This window comes from Equus caballus, chromosome 5 (genome assembly GCF_041296265.1).
Source record: "Equus caballus isolate H_3958 breed thoroughbred chromosome 5, TB-T2T, whole genome shotgun sequence".
Classification (NCBI taxonomy): Eukaryota; Metazoa; Chordata; class Mammalia; order Perissodactyla; family Equidae; genus Equus; species Equus caballus.
The window spans coordinates 1,351,632-1,366,898 of record NC_091688.1 but is presented as its reverse complement, the minus strand read 5'-3'; the positions used below and the strand labels follow the sequence as shown (position 1 = coordinate 1,366,898).

The 15,267-nt window shown below is 52.3% G+C and overlaps 1 non-coding gene across 1 annotated transcript; it reads left to right on the top strand.

The window, feature by feature from the left end:
• Positions 1-7,832: 7,832 nt before the first annotated feature.
• Positions 7,833-7,995, top strand: LOC111773687 (U1 spliceosomal RNA). Its single transcript, XR_002808382.2, has one exon. It is a non-coding gene; the product is annotated as a U1 spliceosomal RNA (small nuclear RNA).
• The last annotated feature ends 7,272 nt before the right edge of the window (positions 7,996-15,267 follow it).

Here is a 15,267-nt window from a genome sequence, read left to right as displayed (position 1 = left end):
TATAAAGCTTTGTTTGACTTTCTCCTGTTATTCTGTCTCATGTCAATTTAATTTGTAGCCTAGCCAGAAGGACCCAGAGGGTAGAGGACTTGTCTTCCTCCCCTACAATGACTACAGTTAATAATATTGTATTATATATTTGCAAGTTGCAAAGAGAGTAGTTCTAAAAAGTTCTCATCACACACAAAAAAATTATGACTGTATGCAGTGATGGACGTTAATTCAATTTATTGTGGTAATAATTTTGCAATGTATACATATATCAATCACTATGTTATACACCTAAAACTAACACAACATTGTATGTCAATTATATCTCAATTGAAAAAAATAAAAATTAAAAAAAAGATTGTCAGAATGGATTAAAAAGTACTATTCAATAATATTCTGTCTACAAGAGACACACTTTATATTGAAAGATACAAACAGACTGAAAGTAGAAGGATAGAAAAAGACACATCATTCGAACACCAGCCACAAGAAAGTGTGGGGGATTGGAATTGGCGACCCCAAGATATGTCTCTTTGGCATTGTTACTGCAGGAAGGGCATGATCTGCTCACCGTGAGACAAAAGCCAGTCGTCAAGAGGCAAGATGGCGGCAGAGAAAGGGCATTTTATCACAGCTTGCTAGCAAGAGGGAAGATGGCCAACTAATGTCCAAAAGAACCATCTTAAGGAGGGCACCGAAACTTGAAGCAGTTATATAGGCCAGCGGGGTATAGGAAAGGGGGCTAGGAATGTTGACCCTCTGGTGTTACAGTCTGGGAATTGTCACACCAGATCTTTCCGTTTTTATTGATGATGGCTATCAACATAAACTCTCTGTTTGGGGGGGGGGTCACCACATTCCTAATGAACTTGAAAGAACAAAGTTATGATCTTATCACAGCTGGGAGGTATATGCAATAGCAGGGGTCACAAAATCTACAGAGCAGGTGGATCTCCTGGAGGGTGCAAATCCAGCTGGGTTAGCTAGTCAGAGGCCATTCAAAGTTACGACATGGTCTCTTTTCTACAATAGGGCTTCCCATATGTCAACCTTGTGTTGAGCTGGTTTCAGCATCAGGATTATTTTGGGCTGGTTATGTTTAAAAACCGCAGACATGAGAGAAACTCTGAAAAGTAGAAGTTACTCTTTGTTAAGAGACATTTACATTTGTAAAGGAAATCTCCATCTGTAAAGGTGTCTCCCTCTCTGTACCAGGAAGAGGGGATGACCTTTTCCCTAGAAACTCTCATCAATGCAGAGGGCAAGGACTCAAGTCTGCATAATAACCTTACTCTTGTTTACTGTACTTTTCTGGTAACCTCCCATAACTGACTTGCCCCACCCCCAACATCCTCCTTGGTCTTTAGCTGAGGGTGGTATTTAAGGTGAGAGCTTCTGCCATTTTGGCGAGTTGCCCAATTTTTCTGAGTCTCACCCATGTATACATGTTATAAAGCTTTGTTTAATTTTCTCCTGTTATTCTGTCTCATGTGAATTTAATTCGTAATCTGGCCAGGAGGACCCAGAGGGTAGAGGAAATGTCTTCCTCCCCTACAAAAGCTAGAATGGCTATACTAACGGATGTCAAACAAAATGGACTTTAAAACAAAAAATGCTGCTAGAGATAAAGAGGGAAATTTCATAATGACAAAAGGGTCAAGCTATCAGGAAGATGTAACGGTTACAAACATATATGTACCTAATGACAGAGCACCAAAATACATGAAGCAGAAACTGACAGAAATGGAGAAATAGACAATTGAACAAAAAAAGTTGGAGACTTCAATACCCCACTTTCAAAAATAGAACAAAGAGGAGATCAACTAGGAACTAGAAAACTTTAACAGTACTATAACCAAACAGACCTCACACATACCAGTGGAACAGTCTACCTGACAACAGAACATACATTCTTCTCAAGTGCACGAGGATTCTCCAGGACGAGCTACATGCTAGGCCATCAAATAAGTCTCAGCGGCACTCTTGGGCATTTATGTCAGAGAAACAAAAACTTGCGCTCACACAAAAACCTGTATGTGAATGCTCATAGCAGCTTTATTTGTAATAGTCAAAACCTTGAAACAGCCCAGATGTCCTTCAATGAGTGAATGGTTAATCAAACTGCATTTTTATCATAATTATTTTTAAAGTATTATTATTATTATGCAAAACCATCTCACCACCCAGAGACAACCCCTGCTGCCGCTCCGGTGAACCCCTGGCCAGCGTCCCACACACATAGGTATGTGTACGCCTCCAGCAGCTCCCTACCGCTTCCCTCCCCATCCCAGCAGTGATTCTCAAAGGAACACCGTTTCTCCCAGGGGGCATCACGGTTTCCTGGGGTGAGAGGCTGGGGAAGGCTGTGCGGCTTGAGGAGCTCCCAGGTGATTCTGTATGACTCCCTTCTCCAGGGAGGCATTCCACCTTCACTCCACTACCCAGAGAATCCCCGGACACTTTACGAATGGGGGCATTGCACCCGTGCTATTTTTAAACTGCTTTTTACATTCTACTTCATTATACCAAATGGCTGCATTGTATCCATTTTTTGTTGCGGAGGTAGCAAAAGTTTAAAACTAATTCCATGTTGATATTATTTAGATCCTTCACTAAAAATATATAATTTTGTGTGAACATCTTTGTATACATAATTAGCACCTTATATTAAATTCCTATTAGTGGGACATCTGTCAGTTGCCACACTGTGGCGGCTGCATGTCGCTGTGAGGCTGAAGCTCTGCCACAGGCATTCACATTCCAGCAGGGTCCCCCATGGTGGGCAGGTTTCAGCGGAGCTTCCAGACTAAGACAGACTGGGAAGAAGGACCTGGCCAACCTCTTCTAAAAAATTTGGCCATGAAAGCCCCATAAAGAGCAGAGGAGCATTGTCTGATAGAGCGCCGGAAGGTGAGAGGATGGCACAGAAAGACCGGCCAGGGCTCCGCTCTGCTGCACACAGGGCGCTAAGAGGCGGGATGGACTGGACAACAAGCGGAATTTCTGGATCAGTGAGTTTGCACATTTAAATATTTTGAAACATAACGACAGAGCACTTTCTAGGAAGGTTGTTCAGGTTCGTATTCCCATCTACGCTCACTCAGCAGCGCTGCTTCAGGCACTGTCGGCCGAGAGCGTACCCCCTACGCCCTTGAACCTTTGCAGGTAAGTTCCAAAGCTCTTGGCAAAATACTGCCTCCCAGCGTCTGCCTTTGAGGTGAAAGCGCCTGCCGGGAGCCCACTGCGCCCTTTCCCTCCGACAAGCAAGGCCGTTTGCTTCTCTCTGCTGCCGCCTTGTGCTGGGACAGGAGAAGTTCTCTACGGGAGGACCTGAGAGAGAGCAGCTGACAACCCCTGACTTTCAGGGCATGAAGGAGCCTGCGGTCAGAGCCCGATAACCTGTCCTAAATGGATCAGGGCCACAGAGAGTGAGGCTTCTGGGCCTCAGTGCAGAGGGAGCCCTGGGATGGAGGCCCTGGAGTGAGGGCAGAAGAGCTCAGGGACTGAATTCTGAGTCCGGGGCTGCCCTTGATTTGCTTTTGGGCAAGTTTGTTCTTTGCCCTCTGTTTCTTCTCAGTGAAACGAGAGGTTGGCCCAGGCCAGCACTTTGCAAAATGCGGGCGGAGACCCATTACTGAGCTGTGAATTCTATTATTAAGCTGTGTCGAGGATTTTGTGGTTTTTTGATAGAAAGGACAGGATAGAGATTTATGGAAATATCAAAATGCATTGAGCCTAGTAAAGGCAGGTATCGCTACCCTCCCTACGAGCTGTTCTGGGTGGTTACGTTGTAACAGGTGTTTCTTACTGAGGATCTTGGGCAATATGGTGTGAAGCCCACTGTCTCAGGAGATCCTAGAGTCCACTGGCCTGGAGCTTTCAGGTCTGATCGGGACTATTCCGGTGAGAAGACCCCGGGACGTGGGGGAAGCCTCGGTGCTGTGCTGGTCTTTTCTTTTTCCCTCCTCTTCCCAGCCGCTCTCAGACGACAGGAAGCCCCGGCTCTAACCCAGATGACTGGCAAGAGCTTCCTCTGGGGCCCCAAGCAAAAGCAGCAGACTAAGCGCTTGAGTCAGAATTTCTCCCCGAGCAGCTCCCTCTCAGGGGTGCCCAGGACGAGGCTGACAACGCAGGTGCAGACGCTGAAGCTGCTGACCGGCCGAGGCACGCGGTGCGGCCACGGTGCCAGGCAAAGACCCGTCAGCCCTGCTCATCGCCGCCCCGCGGGAACTGCAGGCTCAGGGGCAACCCCCGAATCCGGGAGCGAGAGGAAGCAGCAGGGCGGGAGGGCCGGGGCCGACCGTCCGCGCGCCGGGAAGGCGGCTCCTGGGGCAGAGCCGGCGGGCTGCGGGGGTGCAGCTGCGGGGGTGCAGCTGCGGGGGTGCAGCTGCGGGGGTGCAGCTCCCGGGCCGCCGCAGGGCAGGCGCCGCCGCGCGGGGGCAGCACGGCACCGAGGCGGGAGCGAGACGAACCGGTTCTCAAAGGCGGCGCGCAGCGGGGCCTGCAGCAGGGGCGGGCTTGCCGGCTCTCTTCCCGGGGCGCAGGAGGAGGAGAGGCTGGACTTCCAGATGGGCGCCCACCAGGGTTGGCTGGAGCTGGCTCCCACAGGCTCACCAGAGCCGGGGTGAAATTGTCAAAACATTTGCAAGCCAGTCGTTAAACATAGCCCTCGTTAAAACCTTACAATTAAATAAATTACATTAAACAAAGGTGATACACACTAAAAACTCATCACTTTCTGTTATGCTACAATCTGTTATCTATGTCCTTGCGGTTACTTACGTTTCTTCTGTCTGTACAGTGGAAATCCTATATAACGCTGTGCCACCGCACACGGTGACATCACATCGCTGGCTGGAAATCGGTCGCGGCAGGAGAATTTACACCATGGAAATCAGCAGACGCTACAAGTCAGGGGAGCAGCTGCTGCCGCTTTTGGAGAGCCAATTGTTGAGCATTTACCAGCACGGCCCTGGGCCCACTCTCCTCCTTCCTCCAGTTCTGCAGGCTCGTCCCCACCCCAACCTGCCACTCTCGCCGCTGTCAGTCTGAGAGTCCTCTTCAGAGGCTGGGAGATGCAAGACATGGCTTTGACCTTTAGCACTGAGAAGACTTAGTGACCGTACCTGGGCAAGCAGACAGGGAAGAACTTACAACAGAGACTGGAGTTCAAGAGGAGGAGGCTGGGGAGGGGCAGCACGCTTCCCCATGACTCCGCCCCGCCCTGGCCCCCCACAACCCTGCCATATGGGAGGCGGTGAGAGGAGAAGGTCGGCCTGAAGAAAAAAACGCGGGAAAGAAACTTGGCTAGCAAAAATTTGAAGGGCTGGCATGAGAGTGAGTGTTCAGCTCTGATCCATCTGGATCCAGGAGGTAAAATTAAGGCCAAGAAATACAGATTTGACTTAATATGAAGAACCTGAACTGGAGGCATTCAAGGATGGAATGCACTGGCTCATGAGTGCTACTTCCTCCCCAGTGGATGGGATGCATAAAAGAGAACTCAAGAATTAGACAAGAAGTATTGCTACTCACAATGTGGTCCACAGACCAGAATCATCACGTAATCTGGGAAATTATTAGAAATGCGGGCTCTCAGGCCCCACCCAGACCTACTGAATCGGAATCTGCATCTTAATAAGATCCCATGTGATTTTCAGCACATGATTGCCGGGAGCCGTCAGCCTACAAGTTAAGCCTCTGCCTTGTGACACGGTCCGGGAGAGAGACGAGGGGACGCAAGACGACCCTCAAGGGATTCTACCAGGCTGCCCCTGCTACAAGTCTCCCTGGTACTTCTGACTTTTCTGCTTCTGCTCACTCTGTTCTACACCTGGGGTTATTTCAGGGGAAGTCAGCCCGGCCCTGGGAATGAGAATGATACAATGCAATATTCTAGGGAAAGTTCTGGGGAAAAACGTCTTCTAGGGAAAGAACATTCTGACCCGTCCTTTGGTTGGGTGAAGCGATGGGAGTGGAGAGGGAACAAAGAAATCTGTGGCCCCCACAGATCTCTCTGGGAGGACGGTGGTTGCCACGGCCCACTGAGTCAGGAGGCGTCTGGGAGCGGCCTCCTTGAAGTAAAGAATTACAGAAGCTTGACTCCCCCCGGGCCTACACACAATCAATTGCTCTTAGGACTATTGTCTACCTTGCAAAAACCCACTTACGCGAGCCAAAAATATGTACTGGGACTGTTTCATGAAATCATCCTTGCATACCCTGAGCCCTATATAAATCATGCATACACAAAATAAAGTTAGACTTGGACACCAAACTCCTTGTCTCACTGCCTCCTCCCTCGCCGACGCCGTCCATCCCTCAGGAGACCCTGTTCATGCTGGGGCTGGACCCTGGCACATGATAATTTCAGAAGCGTCAAACTGAATTACCTTCTAGATGTCTTTGGGGGGTTACTCATTACATTATTGTTTATCATGGCACCTTATATGGAAGTAACCTATCTATAATTTGGGGAACTGGGTAATAGATTACAGTAAATCCATATGATGCAATAACTATTCACACAGTAAAAAGAATGAGATAACTTTCATATGCTTCTAAGAATGAGATCCAAGCTACATTGTTACATGAAAAAAGCAAAGTCATGTGTAAAATCAAAATTTGTTCTGGATCATCAATCAAATTTTTAAAAACACAGTCAAGAGAGCCAGCCCAGCTGTTTCAGTTTGGTGCACTCCACTTTGACGGCCCGGTTTTGGTTCCTGGGCACGGAACCACACCACCCTCTGTCAGTGGCCATGCTGTGGTGGCGGCTCACACAGCGGAACTAGAAGGACTTACAACCAGGATGTACAACCATGCACTGGGGCTTTGGGAAGGGGGAAAAAAAAGAGGAAGACTGGCAATAGATGTTAGCTCAGGGCAAATCTTTCCCTGCAAAAAAGAACCAACAAAACTAGTCATGAGCCGCATAACAACATTTTGCTCAATGACGGACCTCATATACAATGGTGGTCCCATAAGATTGGTACCATATAGCCTAGGTGTGTAGTAGGCTGCACCATCTAGGTTTGTGTAAGTGCGCTCTGTGATGTTCGCACAACAAGGAAATCGCCTAACAATGCACTTCTCAGAAGGTATCTGCTTCACTAGGTGACGCATGACTGTGCAATGGAAGGTGCACAAGTACCAGAAGAAAATATGGGGGTATGTTTTTACAATCTTGAAGTGTGCAAGATCTAAGTATGTCTCAAACTCAGAAGTCATAAAAGAAAAAATTGATAAGCGCAGACATGTGAAAACCAAACATTCCTTCTTGGCAAAAAACACTGTGAAAAGGCACAGGCACAAATGACAGATTAGAAAAGTATTTGCAACATCATAAACAGGAGGTTACCTTAATAAAGAGTTCCTACAAATCAATAAGAAAAGGACCAACAATTTCATAGAAAAAATAGAGAAAGGATTTAAGCATTTCACAAAAAAGGAAATGCAAATAAATGCCTTTTAAACACGTGGAAGTTCAGTACGTGAAGCAAGTTTGACACAGTAGTGAGCATGGAGCAGGTGCTCTCATATAGTGGTGCCTCTGTGGAGGGCTCTTGGCACCATCCCTTGAGTTTAAAATGTACACGCCCCTTGGCCCAGCTATTCCTATAGATGCACAATTGTAAAATGACATATATTCAAGAATATTATTTAAACACAAATATAATAGCAAAAAATTGAAAATAACCTAAATGTCCATCAACAAAGATCTGGTTAATTAATTTGTCATACTCATTCAATGGAATACGATAAAGCCATCAAAAATATTAAGGTAATTCTATGTGGACTGAAATAGAGAAGCCACCTACACATTTCTAATTAAAAAAGACATACTTCCCTGGTAGAGGAGGTAGCGTGTCACGAAGGTGGTTTTCCTAGGTGGGGGCTCATTCATTGCACTCTGGATGTGCTGACCCCTGCAATGTCCCCAAATATGGGACACCTGACTGCAAACTTTGTGGTAGTGCAGGACTGTGTTCATACCTCCCCCTAGAAAAAAAGACACAGAACACTATGTGTAATACGTTGCCGTTTGTGTTAAATTATGAGCTTTTATATTCTTAGAAATGTCTGGAATGATAATAAAGAGGTACTATGGGATCTGAGAAAGGAATTGTGGACCAAGAGTCGAGGTAGGAGGGAGACCAGCTTTTCAATCAATACCCTTCTAAAACTATTTACAGTTTAAAAATGCTTTAACTTGAAACTTTTTCAAAAACTCAGTCATAGGGAGGTAAGCGTCCAGGGCGCAGACCAAGCACCCCGTCCCTTCTCAGATTCGAGCGGATGGAGCGTCCTTGGGTCTGCCCTTTCTGCTCTCTCTCCCTAGTCAAATCCCTTTTCTTGAAGGCTCAGTCAAGCCTCCGACCCCCTCCGGCAAGCCCATGAGGCCGCCTTCACCGTTCCCCACGGGCCAGGGGGCGGGGGTCTCTCCTGGCGGCTCTGTGCGGTACTTGCTTCTCCACGTGCACCATTAGAGCTGTCTGGACTTCCCTGCGTCACCCGGAGCGTCATGTGTCCTTGGCAAGGAGTCACTCCTCCCTCCCCTGACTTCCCAGGACACTCACGGTCACTACACAGTGCAGATGTTACACCCTGGCTGAGCTGCTCCTCACGGCACTGAGAACTCCCATGGGATGGGGGCTGGGCATCCCCCTTCATGCTAAGAGCAGAGTGGGTGCTCCAGAAAGAACTCTTGAGTTCTCAGCTGCTGGGTGGCCACTCAACAGAGAATAACGCCCCTGCTGTCTTTACTGGCCACCCAACTTATACTGGCACTTGGTCCTTGGTGACTGGAGGCACGGTCACCTTCTATGCTGCAGGGACTGTGGCCCTTCCTGCGGTGGCGTTGCAGACCAGCAGAGCGGGCAGCCTGCAGCCAGCGTCATCCCAGGAGCTCAGAACGCTGCCCCTTCTCCCTTCGAGGCAGTTGCTGGTCCTGGGCTCCCGTCCCGGCCCTCTGGAAACACGCACAAAAGCGTGCACATCTCTTTCCTCTCTTACTGCACCCACCTCAACCATTAATACATGTGTAGCAAGGCTTACATTTACTTTTGTGAACTTCACAAGCTTAGGGGAACTTTCATCAAATATTTATGAAGTGCCTATTACGTGTTGGACACTGTGGCGGGCACTCCGAATTCAGAGACAGATAAACAATGCAGATTCTGCTCTCAAGGAGCTAACAGTCTTTGGGGAAACAGCCACAGGAGCAAAATCAATAGAATGTTGTTAGCACAGTGATAGGGAGACGCCTGGGGTCTTAGGAGAACGCAGAGGAGGAGGTCACCCTGGGCTTGCGGGTGTGTGGAACGAGGGACATTTTCCTGGAGGAGAATGGCTCAGCCTTAGTGATAAATGAGCGTCTGGGGCGCCGGGCTGGTTTTACAGCTAGTCGTCTCTTTTAACCTTGATACTCTTCATCACCCTTCTTTCTTTCCTCCTCAGCAGAGATGCTGTCCAAGTGGGAGAAAGGAAACTGGTGCTGCCAAAGGGACAAAAGGATGATGTTAGATACTGGTAAATAGTGTGCAGGGTCTAAGACCCTGCTGAGAGAGGCAGTAGCTTAGGGTGTAGGGTTGGAAGGGGATGGACGTGGGGCTCTGAGTGATTAGATCCTGCCTTATCAAGAGTCCCGCCAGAAGTCATCCTACTTCCTTCCAGGGAACCCGGTCCTCTCCAGTTCAGGCTCTGCCCCTGTGGGTGCTCCCTAGGCCAGGTGCGCTCCAGGCTGGAGGCCCAGGCACAAGCTGGTTCCTCTCCCACCCCTCTCTCTCACTCCTTTGCTCACCACTCCTCACCACCCCACTCAGTCCAGAGGATGCTATATCTTCTGTCCCACGATGCTCAGAAGTATGGTCACGCTGAGGGTATTGGCTGGTACGGCCATGCAGGACCTGTACAAGCTCTTGATTATCCCATTTGGCATCTGAAATATCCGCATTTCCTGATGTGTGGCCTGTGTGCTGGGGAGGTGCTGGGGTGACTTCATCCCGGGATCTTTGGGAGGTTTGAGGCAGTCATCCAGGACTTCCTCCCTGGGCTCAGCGCTGGAGGAAATCTAGAAGCCAGTGGCGGTGGGAGTGAGAAGCCTCTGCCCTACCCTGTAGAAGGGCTCAGGCTCAGGCATCGGGTTGGGAGCACCGTAGACCCCTCTGATTATGGATCCCTTCATCTTGAGGCCCGGCCCGCAGAGCCAGGGAGGGGCTTCTTGAGTAAAAGCCTCAAAGGTGGCTGCTGCCAGCTGGCCTTCCCTTCCGATTCAGACACTCGGGTTGCTGCAGCGAAGGGCAGGCCTCCAGGACACTCAGAGGCCAAGATGCTGCTCTCTGCTGCCCACATCCCCCGCCCTGTCCAGGACCTCTCCCCAGATAAAAGCCTTCTTGTGCAAAAAGCTCCCGTCTGAAGCACTGGGAATCCTATAAGCCAACTGCATGAGCTACATGTCATAAATATTTATGCTCCCGCCGATGTGTGTCCGAGTGCGTGTGTGCAGGCTGGGCCTGCTGGTGGACACGGAAGCTGCAGCTTTCAGGTCTGCAGGGGACATGCCACTCATCCTGGTCACCTGCTGCAGAGGGTGCCTTGACGATGGGCTGGGGACCCTGAGTAGTATGTAAGCACAGAGACCTGGAAGGAGCCTCACCTGATCTGACACCCTGGCTGGGAGTACAGTTCCGCGCCGTGTAACAACATTTTGGTGAACGACAGACGGCACATATCACGGTGGTCCCATAGATTAGCACCACGCAGCCTAGGTGTGTAGTAGGCAATACCATCTAGGTCTGTGTGAGTGCACTCCGTGATGCTTGAACAACGATGAAATCGCCTAACAACGCATTTCTCAGAACGTGTTCCCATCACTAGGTGACATGTGATCATACAGGGGGTGGGAGGGTAGCAAGGTTGGACTCTGTGCTCATCTCTAGGGGTCAGCAGGTGACCCACGGCACAGTCGCCAAACATAGCCCAGTTGGAGGCCAGGAGCACCCTCTCCCATCTGTCCAGAGTAGGATAGCCCAGGGGCAGCACTGAGGGGTGACGGGGGTACTTCAGAGCCCCATCATCTCCATCAAGCCTTTCGAAGCCTCCATTCCCAGTAAATGTAATTCAGCAGCACGTGGGAGCCGCTCACAGGAGCCCCTGGGAGCCAGCTGTGCACATGTCTTCCCAGCTCTGCTCTGAGGGCCTTCAGTGGGTGGCATGAAGCTGGGCGTGGTGGACATGTTCACACTGAGGAAAGTGGCACTGTCACGAGTCAGGGCTTCCCATCTCCAGCCAGCTGCCGACCCTTTACCGGCACCCCGCTACATACCAGAGCAAAGTCCAACAAGCTTTGACAGAAGCTCCCAGCGAAGGGCCTTAAGAACCTTCTACAAAGAAATCTGGACCCCCCGCCTTCACCCGCCCAGTACTCTGTTACTTACTATCATAGTGCCCTGCACTTTTTGTTCAAAATCCATATATATGTATTAAAAATGAGGTCTATGTTTAAAATAAAATACATATTTTAATTACATACATATAAATATTTATATGATTTTTTGAAAATTGAGAGTCTGTCTCCGTGCTCCGGGAAGGCAGGCGCTCTGCCGCCTTGCTCGTGGGTATAGCCCCAGCACCCAGCTTGAGGCGTTCAGGTTCAGGAACTGCTTGCTGAGTGAACGAATGAGCACCCAGCTCCTGCCCACCCCACGGCCACCGTCCCCGGAGCGCCTCCACTGCAGGACTGGAGGCCTTGCTTCAGACTCCGCCCTTCTGTCTTCTGACCTCGAACATCTGCTGAACCTCAGAGCCTCCGCACGCCCTGCCGCCCTGCCGGTGTCCTGTAAAACAGAGCCAGGGCTGGCCTGCCCTCCCCCGAAGGCCGCATGAGGAGCGAGAGCATGCCTGTGAGGTGTCTCAGTCGGCGTGCGCACACAGCAGGTGCTCGAGGAGCAGGGCTGAGCAGGAATCGGCCTCACGTCCTCCCCTCCTCTCCCCAGCGCCGAGCCCCTGCTCTGGCCAGGCCGTCTCCTCCATGTCCCCTGCCCTCACTGTGCCCCTCCCTCCCCCGCCTGGAATGGCCTTGCTGCCATCCAACTCCAGGCCTCATTCAGGATCCCGTCTTTTCCTTGGTGACTTCTCTGACAACTTCAGCCCTCACTCATTTCTTCCCTCTGAAAGTCGTAATAGTATTTTTGAGGTTTCTGTATAATCCTGCTGGATTCTACACTGTCCTGATCTCCTTGTGGACAGCGGAGGCGGCTTGAAGGCAGGGGAGTCCCCTAGATCCCGCACATCTCTCCTAGCACAGCCCAGGGCCGGGCATGGAGCAGGCAGTCCCCACACGGGTGGAAGGAAGCACGCAGGGGCACTGGGTTCTCCCGAGGCACTTGGGAGGGGGCTTTACCCCGCCAGGCACGGGCCAGGCCAGGGAATGGGCTCAGAGAGGCTGTGGGAGACAGACGATAAGCAGCGATTGTCAGGCCAAGTGACAGCTGTGGTAAGGTGTGCACTGGGTTCTTGGGAGCACAAAGGACAGCGGTAGCTAAGTCTGTATCGGGGGAGAGGGTAAGATGAGGAAGGGAGAGGAAGGGGGAAGGAAGGAAGGAAGGAAGGAAGAAGGGAGGGAGGAGGAGGGCCTTCTCCATCCCAGCCAAGAAGAGAAGTTGGAAGGGCAGAAAAGGGCCTTTTCCCACCTCTGCCCACTTGCAGCCTCGAAGGGGAAAGAGCTTGTCCCTGCTTGGCGGGGTAGCCACACTGGCCGCTGTACAGCCGCCGCCCAGGCGGAGATTCCTCAGACCCAGCCAGGGCGCCTGTTGCCTTACCCTCTGCTCACGTCGAGAAGAGGCCCCACAGGACTCGTCTGCCTAGCATCAGATGAGGTGGGCCCTAGCCAGAAAGCTCTGGGCCAGGGGCAGCCGCTCTGGGGTCTTGCTCCCCAGGCGTGGCCTCCCCAGCCCTGGGCACTCCCAGCCCTCTTGAAGAGACTGGCTTGAGGTCCTTGAGACCGTGGAGAGCCCGACAGACTAACGCTGGCCACTGGCCGCTCCCGTGTAACCCTGCCTCTTCCCCTGGGACCGAGGAGTGAGGTAGGGGCCAGGCCCTGTGGGGCCTGGGGTGAGGTGGTCTCTGTAAGGCGAGAGGCGTGTGGTGCAATGGGAAGCTCTCAGGGTTTAGAGCCCATGGTCCTGGGTTCAAACCCTTGCTCTTCCACGTGCTACCCATGTGACCCTGGGAGAGCCACCTCCCCTCTCTAAGCTCCGAGTCTTCGTCAAGAGAGAGCTGTACAGGGGGCCAGGCTGTCGGTGGAGTGGTTGGGCTTGTACACTCCACTCCAGCAGCCTGGGGCTTGCCCGGCGGATCCTGGGCACGGACCTAGCACCACTCACCCAGCCATGCTGTGGGGGCATCCCACATAAAATAGAGGAAGATTGCACAGATGTTAGCTCAGTGACAATCTTTCTGAAGCAAAAGGAGGAGGACTGGCAACAGATGTTAGCTCAGGGCTAATCTTCCTCACCAAAAAAAAAAGACAGAGAGACAGAGAGGGCTGTATATGATCACACCTACTGAGGAGCTGTGAGATTAAAGGAGAAGCTCTCTCTGAAGGCATCCGGCCAGGAACACTGTACTCCACACACACTCAGCAAATGCGTGCTTATTCACGCCTGATGTGGGCACTGCCCACTGCCCGTGGCCCCATTGGCCATCCTTCGATCTCCAACAACTCTCTAAAGTGAGGTTGTTGGGGGTCTAGCCCTGAAGGTCTGTCAGAGCAGGAGAGATGCCTGTAAGTCTGGGCTGGCGGATGCAACAGCGCCTGGAGGCAGGGCACTCCATTGCCTCTGGCAGGCCCTGCCGGCTGGTAGCATCCAGAAAGCTCTGTTCATATGTTTGCCTAGGAAGCTGCCCAGGCCTATCAGCTGGCGCCAGCTGGGCCACCCTGGGTGCGCTAAGGGGCCCAGGGCTTCCTGGACCTAGGAAGACATGCAGTCCTGAGAAAAGATGCAGTTGGCAGCGGAGGATGTGGGGGAGTCACAGGGCCTCAGAGGACCCAGAGGAGCTCGCCCCGCCTCTGCACCCCCGCCGGTGAGCAGGACAGCCAACAGCAGGACCCAGAGGTCCCAGTCCTCTCCCGCCCCCACCAGGGCTCCCTGGAAGGCCTGGGATGTGCACAGAATGCCTGCTTCTGCTGCCCCCAACCCAGGATTGGGGCAGCAACCCAGGCCTGGACAGTTTAACTCCAAATACGAAAATCTGCGAGTGGGTTATCCAGGGCAGCCCCTCACCTCACAAACGAGGAAAATGAAGGCCAGAGAGGCTGAGTGGCTGGCCCAGGTGTGCAGAGCTGACTGGTGGCAGAGCGTAGTGGTCAGGGCGACAGCTGCTGCCTCTTCCCCAGGCGGCGCAGCCTCAGGAAGCGCCTGGCACACCCCCAAAGTAGCCCTCGCTCAGGCCACATGCAACAGGCATGAAGCTGAGCCAGACACACGGACACTGGCCCACCAGGAGCAGGGCCCCCAGGTGCTCCCCAGCGCCAGCTAGAAGATGAGAGGATGGTGGGCGGGCCCTTGTTGTGTTTACCGGTGAGGCCCCTGGAACAGAGCCTGAGCACGTGGGAGGTGATCCCCCAATACTCGGTAAATGAGTGTGTGACCGCGTGACGGCCGAGATGCCCGAAGGAGACAGGTGACGCACTCAGACTGGGAGGATTTGAGGAAGGGCTTAATAAACAGGCTGTCCACAAAGATGGGGGGCGGGGCAGCCACAGACATGGGTAGGACCCAGCGCCGGCACAGCGGGCTCTGATGGCCCCCACCAGAAGGGGCAAGCGGGGCAGCCCACGGGCTGTCAGCAGAACTGTTGGGGGAGAAGAAGGGTGGGCCTCGAGCTGCAGAGGAGCTGCCACTGCGCTTGAGGGAGGCAGCCAGCCTGGGGCCGCCCCGCAGAGAGGGCCAGCAGCCCACGCCCCCGCCTTGCGCTTCTCTCCCCCTCTGACCCTCTGCTGGGGGCCCTCGACCAGCACAGCTGGAAGTCTCTCAGGACAGGGACCCGAGACCCCAGAGGGGGAAGACCGAGGCAAGACTGGAAGACGCCCACTGTTGAATGGAGGGCTCCCCCATCCCGGCCGACCCAAATGTGCCCCCTCACGGGGCACTGGAGAAGGGCTGTGTGCCCAAGCTGCTCTTCCTTCTGGAACCCCGTGGGAGACCAGGCTCTCCTGGTGACTGAGGAGACACGTGCTCAGCTGCTCCCTCCTCCTGGCCGGGTCCAGGCAGG